Genomic DNA, 12,206 nt, shown 5'->3' with positions numbered 1-12,206 from the left:
ATTTTTTTTCTTTCACTCATTTTTTTTCTTTCACCCATTTTTTTTTTCATCCACCCATTTTTTTTCTCCCCCACTACGTCCCTTTCGGGGTTCTGTAGGTATGTGCGTATAGACATACATTGTACTGCTGTACAGTAACGTGTCATTTGTTTATTTTGGTTGTCCTAATTTTAATAGTTTCGTGATGATGCAGTGTGCTTTATCTGCCTGATTCCCGCTAAAGTGGGCGGATTGAGTGACGTTCGATTCGGGGGATGTTTTAGGGGCGGGGTTTGCGTGACGCGTTGCGAGCTTCTACCCCGACAGTGGAAACGCGACATGATTTCGTTCTCACTGCTCAACCTCCTAGGCATTTGGCCCGGCCTGGCCCGATAAAAGCTCTGGCTCACACTGGCCCGATAGTGGAAATGTGGCTATTGTCTGAGGTATCCGTCTCTACTTTACAAGACTGCACAGTTAAAGATCCAGTTTATGTTTCATCGAAGGGCATCCGCTGCATAAGACATGTGTTGGATAAGTTGGCAGTTCATTCTGCTGTGGTAACCGCAGATAAATAAAAAGACTGCATTGTAAAAAATTGCTGTTAAAAAACGGTCAGATTCTACGATAAAATAATGTTTTTTCACTGAAACAGTAATATTCTGTTAAAAACAGTGCTTTCTGCACTGTTAAAAATTGTCCCGTTAAAAAACAGTAAAATACTGGCAGCTGCAGTTGCCAGCAATGTACTGTTATTTTACAGTATGTTGCTGTAAAAATACATGGACTACATTGATTTACACAATACTCAAGTGAACTCATTTTGCTCACTGAAAGCAACTGCCTCAACTTGGTCAACTGCTGAATGAGTTTATGAACTAATGTGCTATATATGCTTAGAAGCATACTTATAATGATAACTTATTTTAGTTAATTAGAAAAGTTCGGTTTAACTCTAATGTCTTATTTTTCACAACAGCACACATACATGTAAATCTGGAATCACCAGAGAGATTCTGACTGCATCAGCCACTAAACAGCCGCTATCTTTAAATAGAGAAACATGCAGAATAACATCAGCAGTTCATTGTTCATCTTTAACTCATACACTAGCTCTACTGTCCTCCACAACGGTGACACACAGAAGAAATTAGCTTCAGGTTTTATAGTAAAATACTGTTTTTCCTTGATTTAACAGTAATCTACTGGCAGCTGTGGTTGCCAGCAATATACTGTTTTTTTACAGTCTACTTCCGTTGTGTAAATTAACAGTATATTACTGTTAAAATACATTTTTACACTGCGTTTTTACCTCTCACACCTTTAACCCTTTAAACCCCAGAGCCTATACTTCAGTTTTAATTGAAGTGTCCACACTACTGAGTGTTCAAGAAACATGGAGCAAAGCTGAAGTAAATTCATTAATTAACTGACTAATTAAATGATAATTGAGGATTAACAATGAACAAATGAAGAAATACTGAAGGGAAATAACAAGAACAGAACATACAAAACTTTAGTCACAGCTTTATATTGAAATAACCTGAAGAACAACAAATGATTAAATCATTTAAATGATCAGCAGATGATTAAACAACTCTACAAACATCATCACCAGCTACGCTTATTACTTAATACATGTATTTTTGTATAACATCTACTAAAGTTCTTCTTGAGAAAAAGTTAAAGTTTTACGTCACCATCATGGAGAACAGAGTTTGCTTTAGTTGGGCTCTCAGCCCTGTCATTTTTAACATTTATTTATCTTGGCTGCTGCAATTGTTAAGAACTTTGTTTAAAAAGCTCCTTTGTTGAGGCAAGCCAGCCAAAAACCTAAATAAGATCTGGTGATGTTCATATTGCTATTAAATGGCAGAGTCTGTTCTCATTTAGTATTATAAAATGTACTGCTCCTATTCAATGTTAAATCTATTGTTTTACATTATATGTATATATATTGCAATGATTTCTGGAAGTTTTTAAGAATATCTTGGACAATAACACTGCTCTATGGTGTAAATCGCACTCAAAGAGACATCAATAATCAGAATATGAACCTCAATAATGGTGACAACAAATTTAACAAAATTAACAGTTTAACTCACAAACAGGCAACTGAAAGTCTAAACATAAACAACAGCAGAATCAAACACAAATAAAGAAAACCGTTAGACCATTATACAACATTTATTTATACCGCAATGCATGCTGGGATATTTGTACAGTGCCACTCCCAGCATGCATTGCAGCATGAAACATTTGAGATGTTACCATTGTTGAGATACAAGGTCAGATTCATGAGGTCTGGGTGTGTATTTGTCATAACTTAACTGTTAAGTAATTTCAGAGGTATCTTTTCTGTTTCCACTTCTCATTAATTAAATTAATACCTGCAACTAAGCATAAAATCTATTGCATGAGGCCCTTCATCCAGATTTATACCAAAACATTTATCAGAACTAATTTCAGATAAATAGATTTCTTCATTTATTGACTTCCCAACTTTATTGCTATAGTACAAACGTTTTGTAAACTCTGTATTACAGCAGTTGGAAAGTCTTCTTAAATGAGTTCAAGGGTGAAGAACCCAACTAAATCAGCCCCTCACTCCATTACGGTGACACAAAAAACACCTTAATTTCTGTTGGATCTCAATGAAAATTGTATGGACGTCAAATCAGTCAGTAATAAGTGTGTCTGCTGTTGTTTGTGGAGTTGTTTAATGATCCTCTGCTGAGACTGAAGGTGTTTTATTTTATTTTATTTTATTTTATTTTATTTTATTTTATTTAATGTTGTAACTCAAGTCACTGTTTGTGTTTCTTGTTTATTTTCTTCAGTAATTGTAATTATTAACAGCAGGTGTTCATCAGTGTCTGAATTCACTCATTAGTGTTCATTAAAACTGTCAGGTGAACTATATTAGTTAACTAGTGTATGAAATAGTGAACAAGGACACAAAGCGTGATTTCAAACACAGACTTCAAAACATCGAATCTGAACTCTGTTAGCTCACAGTTTTCTGCAGTTGGTTACTTTCTCGAAAACAAAAATGATACCCAGAAAGCACTGTTTTTAACAGAATATTACTGTTTTAGTGAAAAAACATTATTTTATCGTAGAATCTGACCGTTTTTTAACAGCAATTTTTTACAGTGTGGGTAACATTTTTGTTTTCGAGAAAGTAACCAACTGCAAACACTGTGAGCTAACAGAGTTCAGATTCGATGTTTTGAAGTCTGTGTTTAAAATCACACTTTGTTCCCTTGTTCACTATTCCATCAACTAGTTCACCAATATAGTTCACCTGACAGAGTTAATGAACACTAATGAGTGAATTCAGACACTGATGAACACCTGCTGTTAATAATCACAATTACTGAAGGAAAGAGAAACAAGAAACACAAACAGTGACTTGAGTTACAACATTAAATAAAATAAAATAAAATAAAACAGCTTCAGTCTCAGCAGAGGATCATTAAACAACTCCACAAACAACAGCAGACACACACTTATTACTGACTGATTTGACTTCCATACTATTCTCATTGAGATCCAACAGAAATTAAGGTGTTTTTTGTGTCACCGTAATGGAATGAGGGGCTGATTTAGTTGGGCTCTTCACCCTTGAACTCATTTAATAAGACTTTCCAACTGCTGTAATACAGAATTTACAAAACATTTGAACTATACCAATAAAGTAGGGAAGTCAATAAATAGAGAAATCTATTTGTCTGAAATTAGTTCTGATAAATGTTTGTTATCTGGAAGAAGGGCCTCATGCAATAGATTTTATGCTTAGTTGCAGGTATTAATTTAATTAATGAGAAGTGGAAACAGAAAAGATACCTCCGTAATTACTTAACAGTTAAGAAATAACATACAAAAACAGTTCAGTTATGACAAATACACACTCAGACCTCATGAATCTGACCTTGTATCTCAACAATGGTAACATCTCAAATGTTTCATGCTGCAATGCATGCATTGCGGTATAAATAAATGTTGTATAATGGTCTAACAGTTTTCTTTATTTGTGTTTGATTCTGCTGTTGTTTATGTTTAGACTTTCAGTTGCCTTTTTGTGAGTTAAACTGTTAATTTTGTTAGTTGTCACCATTATTGAGGTTCATATGCTGATTATAGATGTCTCTTTGAGTGCGATTTACACCATAGAGCAGTGTTATTGTCCAAGATATTTTTAAAAACTTCCAGAAATCATTGCCATATATAGACATATAATGTAAAACAATAGATTTAACATTGAATAGGAGCAGTAAATTTTGTTATACTAAATGAGAACAGACTCTGCCATTTAATAGCAACATGAACATCACCAGATCTTATTTAAGTTTTTGGCTGGCTTGCCTCAACAAAGGAGCTTTTTAAACAAAGTTCTTAACAATTGCAGCAGCCAAGATATATAAATGTCAAAAATGACAAGGCTAAGAGCCCAACTAAAGTAAACTCTGTTCTCCATGATGGTGACGTAAAACTTTAACTTTTTCTCAAGAAGAACTTTAGTAGATGGTATACAAAAATACATGTATTAAGTAATAAGTGTAGCTGGTGATGATGTTTGTAGAGTTGTTTAATCATCCGCTGATCATTTAAATGATTTAATCATTTGTTGTTCTTCAGGTTATTTCATTATAAAGCTGTGACTAAAGTTTTGTATGTTCTGTTCTTGTTTTTTCCCTTCAGTATTTCTTCATTTGTTCATTGTTAATCCTCAATTATCATTTAATTAGTCAGTTAATTAATGAATTTACTTCAGCTTTGCTACATGTTTCTTGAACACTCAGTAGTGTGGACACTTCAATAAAAACTGAAATATATGCTCTGGGGTTTAAAGGGTTAAAGGTGTGAGAGGTAAAAACACAGTGTAAAAATGTATTTTAACAGTAATATACTGTTAATTTACACTACGGAAATAGACTGTAAAAAAACAGTAGATTGCTGGCAACCACAGCTGCCAGTAGATTACTGGTAAATCAAGGAAAAAACAGTATTTTACTGTTAAACCTGAGGCAAATTTCTTCTGTCTGTCACCGTTGTGGAGGAGAGAAGAGCCAGTGTATGAGTTAAAGATGAACAATGAACTGCTGATGGTATTCTGCATGTTTCTCTATTTAAAGATAGCGGCTGTTTAGTTGCTGATGTATGTGTGCTGTTGTGAAAAATAAGACCTTAGAGTTAAACCGAACTTTTCTAATTAACTAAAATAAGTTATCATTATAAGTATGCTTCTAAGCATATATAGCACATTACTTCATAAACTCATTCAGCAGTTGACCAAGTTGAGGCAGTTGCTTTCAGTGAGCAAAATGAGTTCACTTGAGTATTGTGTAAATCAATGTAGTCCATGTATTTTTACAGCAACATACTGTAAAATAACAGTACATTGCTGGCAACTGCAGCTGCCAGTATTTTACTGTTTTTTAACGGGACAATTTTTAACAGTGTACCTGGAAAAAACAAAATTCTAGTTGTTGTAACACTTGTCAAAGCAACACATATTAACTTGATTTCTTGTTGATCATTTGGAAAAGTGGCAGTAGGAAGAATTTTCTCATGAATCATCTGTTGAACTGCATCCCAATCATCACACATACTGCAAAATACCTATTGGAACCAGCATGGACCCAAGATTCTCAAGGAAAAGTTTGGTGAAGAAAAAATCATGGTTTGGGATTAAATTTATTATAGGGGCGTATGCATACCTGCCAACACTCCCGTTTTTCCCAGGAGTCTCCCGTATTTTAGACCCATCTCCCGCCCATCTCCCATATTATCCGTCTCCCGTAAAACTTACGAAATTACACCAAACCCCCCCCAAGCCACTCCCCCGCTTTTCACTTCATGCGCACCCCTGGATGAAATCTCCTGGATTTTATGATCCAACTGTTGGCAGGTATGGGCATATGAGAGATCTCCAGAGTGGATGGCAACATCATCAGTCTGAGGTATCAAGACATTTTTGCTGCTCAATACATTACAAATCACAGGAGAGGGCAAATTCTTCAGCAGAATGCAAATTCTTCTCATTCTTCAACATCCAAATCAAAGTTCCTGAATGCAAAGAAGGTCAAGGTGTCCCAGGATTGACCAGCCCAGTCACCAGACATAAACATTATTGAACATGTCTTGGGTAAGATGAAGGGGGAGGCATTGAAGATGAATCCAAAAAATCTTGATTTACTCTGGGAGTCCTGTAAGAATGCTTTTTTTGCCATTCCAGATGACTTATTATTAATAAGTTAGTTGAGTCATTGCAGAGATGTATGGAAGCAGTCGTTCAAGCTCATGGGAGTTGTTGGGACTCACTGGCATATCTCAGAATCAAAACCAGTCCAATATCAGTAAAATATTGGTCAGGCACCACATTGTATAGTCTTAGTCATTAAGCACTGTCTTGAGGAGTTATAACAGAGGAGAACCCATCACTGATATCGGAGAGCCAATTGATTTGACTGTTTTTGCTAATACTTCTTCAGCATATGTTCCGGAGTCCCTTTATGAAATTTGGGCACAATGTGATCAACCAACAATGGTGCTTTTACAAGCTTTTCAACAGGAAACCTAACTAATTGCCTCACAAGACTCTTTTTCATGACTCCTGGGTCATGTGCTCATCATGTGCTACGTGTCTTAACATTCTTTTGAATGTACACTTGTGTAGAGACAAAGGAACTGAGCAAACAAAATCATTTTCCTAAATGATTGCAACATTAACATTTAGTTACCACTACACTTTTATGAAAACATTTAATCGTTCCGAATGAGAGTTGTTTGATTAGCTTCTATTAAATTTGGCTGTGGTGTGTTGTTTATGTAGTGATGCGACCAGCAATAAGCATATTGTGGGTGGATCCTCTAATTGGGGATTCTGGTTGTATAAAATACTGGTTTGACACCGAAATATGTGTGTCTGTGTGTCTTTGGGGAGTGACGTCATCTCCAGGGCGTCAGCCTCGTACTTTTTGAGCATTACAGCGCCACTAACTTGGGACTAAATGTTCAGGGTGTTTGGCAGTCTCGTTCCTTCCGGTGGCCATGAGGCCATACAAGAGATTTGAAATGAGTATGAATTAAGCGATTTTTTTTTTTTTTTTTTTAATTATTGTGACACTCATTTCTAACCAGGGCAAACTGTGACCGGTTGTGACGTTGGTTTTCAAAAACACTGTTCAAATGAGGTACTCCTGTAGTATGAATCAAAGGGTTTAATCATGACCATTTTGACCTGTCACCACTGTTATTATTTTTGTTTTTCTCTGTCTTAATTGATTTATTAATTTAAAGTTGTTTTTTGGAGTGATTTGTTTGCTATCTTTCGCCTAATTCCTCAGAAAATGCTTTGTTTTATGTTGTGATTCCCATGACGTTTTGTGATTTTTGGGGCTGTGATTCTTTGTGAGTTGCTATGTTTTGTTGAACTGGTCATACACTGCTGTGAGTCCTTGTTTTAAGAGTATTCTGTGTGTGTTTGTTAGTGTGTATTTTGTACTGGTTTTATCTTCTGTTTCCTTTTCCTTCAAAATTGGGGTGTGCTGGTGTGGAAGACTTGCTATGGTGTGGTGGTGGTGTAGCCTTCGTCTGCTGTGTTCACAACTGGTGGTGTGGGGAGTGTGTGTCTCCAACACTAAAACCCAGTGCCCCCAGTTCTGAGAAGGATATGCTGAGTGGAACTTGTTTTAAATCTATTCAAGTTGTTTGTACTGTTTTAAAATCAAATTTGTAATAAATGTGGGTTAAATTTATTTAAATTGCTGTTTGACTGAGCCACAACGAGTTTGTGTCCAAAAACTGTTGCATAGCTGAGAGTAATGTGGGTCCCTGGCCACTAATTTCCAGGGTGGCGTAGTCGTGCAATCTTCAAATCTGCAAACTTGATTTATTTTTCAACAATGGTCCAATAGTTTTGATCATGAAGTCAATTTAAGTTTATTTGTATAGCATTATAATTATTATAGCCATAATTAATATTCCAAAGCAGCTTTCCAAAAAGGTGCAGATTATTACTACATTACAGTCACAATTAGAAAAGTGAAGGTGTTGTGTGTAGGTTAGACAAAATAAACATTCTTTCTTTTTAGCTTAGTCCCTTTATTAATCTGGGGTCGCCACAACAGCCAACTTATCCAGCATATGTTTTACGCAGCGAATGCCACATATACACTCATTCACATTACTGCAAATTTAGCTATTCCAATTCACCATGCATGTCTTTGGACCTGGAGGAAACCCACACGACCACGGGGAGAACATGCAAACTCCACACAGAAATGCCAATAGACCCAACAGAGGCTCGGACCAGCGACCTTTTTGCTGTGAGGCGATCATGCTACCCACTGCACCACCGTGACGCCCCTAGACATAACATAAATATAGTTAACCTGCAGTAATACATTTTATTGTGTCCTTCCGAAATGGCAATGTCTATGTATATAATTGATATTTAATGATGTGTATTTAAGTATTAAGTGTTTGTGTTGTCCTTGAAGTTCTCAAACACTCATACAATGCTGTGTGTATTGAATACCCATTAAATGCAGAGAGAGGATACATCCCAATCAGCAGCCTTGTGCACTGACAAGGGCGTCAGCTATTTTAAGGAATGTCTTATTCACAAAATTTTTTCCAGTGCACTCTAATGTCATGCCCTAAAAAGTCTCACAATGTATGGTTAAAATCAACGCACATCGATATGCACTATGCACCCTTAACAGAAGTTTAAGAGTGCAAAAAATAAATCCTGTGACCCAAATCATTGAATGTAATGATGAAAAAAACGCTTTCTAAAAACAATCCGTTATTTATTTATTTAACATGAATAAACATAGCTAGATAGGTTAGGAAACATTCATAATTGTTTTATGTTTTTGGCTTAAACCTGGCTTCATGCTGGTAAGTTGTCTCGTTCCTCTAACTTGTCCTCTCTGCTGTGACACCGCTATCTCTCCTCGGACCAAGGAAACTCACATTTTTTTACTGTAGAGAGATTTTGGTGCACTCAGTGCAACAGTTTTGATCTGCAGCTTTTTTTGAGGTAAATTTCTTAGTGACTGTGTTATGTGCAATAAATAGCCTGGATTTTATGCAGGTTTTTGCAGACTTTGTGTCAGAAATTGCATTAAAATGTAATGTTTTTATTGCTGGTGATTTTTTGGTGATGCAGTGGCGCAGTAGGTAGTAGGTTGCCTCACAGCAAGAAGGTCATTGGTTCGAGCCTTGGCTGGGTAAGTTGGGGTTTCTGGGTGGAGTTTGCATGTTCTCGCTGCGTTTGCTTGGGTTTCTTCTAGGTGTTCCGGTTTCCCCCACAGTCCAAACACATGCATGAATTGGCTTGTCTGTAGTGAATGAGTGTGTATGGATGTTTCCCAAAGATGGGTTGCAGCTGGAAGGGCATCCACTGTGTAAAACATGTGCTTAATAAGCTGGTGGTTTATTCCGCTGTGGTGACTCCGGATTAATAAAGGGATCAAGCTGAAAAGAAAATGAATAAATGTTGATTTTAATATACTTGTAAATCTAAAAGTCAGCATGAAGACTTTCTTCATCTCATTGATTCATTTAACCCTCCGTTTCATGTACAGTTTTTAATGACCTAGGTACCATTTTAACTGCAGAAAAACCCTTAACATTATTTGGTGACCTTTTATAAAATGACTCCAACATTAGGAAAAAATTAATGAATATACTGGACTCTGTTGCTCTGTTTTTTTTTCCCTAAACCCTGGTTGAATTACACTACATAATTACCAAACAGGACAACAGGAAAATGTTGATCCTTTGAATTGGACTGACTAATTACTTTAAATACTATCAGTTTCTATTCAACAAACAGGGAGGTATGGTTGCACAGTGGTTCGCTCTTTTGCCTCACATCCAGAAGCTTAATGGTTTGAGTCCTGACTGGACCACTTGGCATTTCTGTGTGGAGTTTGCATGTTCTGCCCATCTTTATAAAGGTGCTCTGGTTTCTCACCACAGTCCAAAGACATGCAGTACAGATGAACTGAAAAAACTAAATTTTCTGTAGTGTACGAGCATTTGAGTGAATGAGCATGGGTGTTTCTCAGTATTGGGTTGCAGCTCTAAGAATATCCGTTGTGTAAAACATATTCTGGAATAGCTGTGGCAACCTCTGAAATAAAGCCTAAGCCTTAGGAAAATGAACGAATAAATAATAAAAATCAGTAAATACATTGTAAATCTGTTGAAAGATCTGTTGTAGTGAAATGTTGTAGATCTGAAGTCCATAAACACCACTGAGCCTCATAAAATCATCCAGTATGAGTGAGCATCCATTATAAAACTCTCACCGGACATTGATTTGGACGACTCTGTAAATATAATGAAGTGTTTATACAAAAAGACACAGAGAGCATGCATAATTTGTAATTCAACAACCGTCGTCTGGCTAATGTGCAACTTTGACAGGGAATTGTGCATTATAGGCATGTGTGAGTTGTTTTTTTATTTATCAATTTAGTCATCTTTACTTTTACATTTGCATGATGGTTTACTTTATGCAACTAAGAAATGTAGAACTATTTTTTTGTGCAGCAGTTGGAAGTTTTGAGCCGCTGTCTGCACTTGAATTTGTCTTGATGCACTGACCACCAATTTAATCAACCACATAAAGTAAAGGCCAACCTTTGGTTATTTGAATTTAATGAATTAATAACAAATTTAAACAATTATAGAATAAGAATAAATAAATAATTGTATCTGCCTATTGGGTAAGCAAAATAATGTTGCACCCCCCCCCCCCCCCCAAAAAAAAAAAAAGATTACTTTACTTAAACCTTTGTCAGATTATTTAACTTTTTTAAGGTGGAAAAAAATCATGCATTTTTGCCATATTCCTAAAAACAAGACAATAATTTTTGTTTGTCTAGAAACTGCTTCTTGATTTAAGAATTTTTAAATATTTGGACCTAGAAAAAAACAGACAAAAAAAAAAACAAATAAGAACGACATTTTTGCAGTGTATGTGATGTTGGACAGTGCATTGAAGTGGCATCAAATACATACATACTGAACTTTAAACTCCATCACATAAATAGTGTTTGAAGTGTGAGATTTATAGTTTAATCACATCTCAGGGTAAACATATTAGCATCTGATTTAGGCACAAGAGGGCACACAGCTAGAGGCAAACATCTCTGATAAATGCCAAATGGGGTCTGCTGTGTCATCCATGTCTTGCAAGCTGTGTGATAGATGACTTGACAAAAACACAGCAGGCACCCATTTTCTAATTGATAACCATGGAAGCATTTACACAGCAGGATGGTCCATGACTCTTTTGCTGCAAACGGCAGCTCAAGCTCAAAGGAGTGCATTATTATTCACCTTTATACCTTCTTTTATATCCAGTTTAAATGCTTATTTCTGTACGTTGCACACTGGCTTGCAGACAGTTGGAGATGACTGCACTGAAATGTCCCTTTCCCGCACCTTGGAAGAATGTTAATTTTGCATTCTCGATTTGAAGTAACAAAGTAATTTGTTTCTCTCTATTAGATGCTGTAATGTTATTGGAGTTGTGTTCTCTGCCATAAAACTGTTCTTGCACAACTTCTTTGTACTTGTAATTAAAATGTTGAAAGTGCATAAGTCCCCATTTACCCTGGTGAGGATGAACCTATGGAACACAATTGCAACCCAACATGACCTGTTGTTGTACTATATTTTTAGGGTGTTGTGGGTGGTTGCTAATCTGCCTGAGAACTGCATTTAGAAGAAACAACCCACTCCCGCTTTGACATCTCCATTGTTGATTAGACATAATGAAGACAAATTGAGCGCCCTGAAGACTATCATGCAACCCCCCCCCCCCCCCCCCAGACTTACTTTGAGCTGTGACAGGCAGGTGACAAATGGTGTTTTTCCCAAATTTTGACACTGTTGACACTTCAGTGACATTAAATCTAACATAGATTTTTCATCAGGTTTACATCCTCATAATAATACAATGATGAAAAACATCAAAATGGGCATTAAAACAATATTTATTCCACCATGTTCAAATCAATTACATCATTTCAAAATTGTAACAAGACCAACTTTAAACCAAACTAATGTGTCATTCTTTCTGTATATAGACTCATTTAATCTTCTCTGAGTCAATGTGTCCAGTGTAAAAATCCAAAAAGCCTAACGTTGTTAAAGCACAATGTAAAACTTAAATTAACAGTAAGTTACTGGAAACAATT

This window comes from Danio rerio, chromosome 14 (assembly GCF_049306965.1).
Source record: "Danio rerio strain Tuebingen ecotype United States chromosome 14, GRCz12tu, whole genome shotgun sequence".
Classification (NCBI taxonomy): Eukaryota; Metazoa; Chordata; class Actinopteri; order Cypriniformes; family Danionidae; genus Danio; species Danio rerio.
This window is presented reverse-complemented; position numbering follows the sequence as displayed.